The following is a 349-nucleotide window of genomic DNA, read 5'->3' as shown; positions in this document are numbered from 1 at the left end:
GAGAAACTAAGTCATTATTACGAGAAAGTTTCTCAATATAACGAGATACTAAGTCATAATTTTGAGAAATTTTCTCATTATTATGACTTACAGAATTATATTTTTTTATTCAGTGGCGGAAACGGGCTTCCATACTTTACGGCTCACAAGAGCCGTGAAATAAATCAACTGGGAAACAACAAAAAGAAATCCAGTATAGTATGTGTAATGAAGGAGAAAAAAAACTGGATGACTGAAGGTTTGAAAGCCGAAACATGTTGGTATGTTTAAATGTATAATTCTAGTTTTTTTGTTTTGTTTTGTTTTTCTCATCACATGTGCTGCTGGGCTTTTTTTTTTTTCTTAAAAA

At 30.9% G+C, this 349-nt stretch overlaps 1 protein-coding gene across 1 annotated transcript in view; it reads left to right on the top strand.

Moving 5' to 3' along the window:
- Nucleotides 1-349, top strand: part of ftr85 (finTRIM family, member 85) — a 5,460-nt gene that overhangs the window by 2,153 nt on the left and 2,958 nt on the right. The window lies entirely within an intron of this gene.

This window comes from Sinocyclocheilus rhinocerous, unplaced genomic scaffold (genome assembly GCF_001515625.1).
Source record: "Sinocyclocheilus rhinocerous isolate Xijiao unplaced genomic scaffold, SAMN03320098_v1.1 scaffold570, whole genome shotgun sequence".
Taxonomy (NCBI): Eukaryota; Metazoa; Chordata; class Actinopteri; order Cypriniformes; family Cyprinidae; genus Sinocyclocheilus; species Sinocyclocheilus rhinocerous.
Note: the sequence above shows the minus strand (reverse complement) of the source record. Positions and strands in the feature narration are given on the sequence as shown.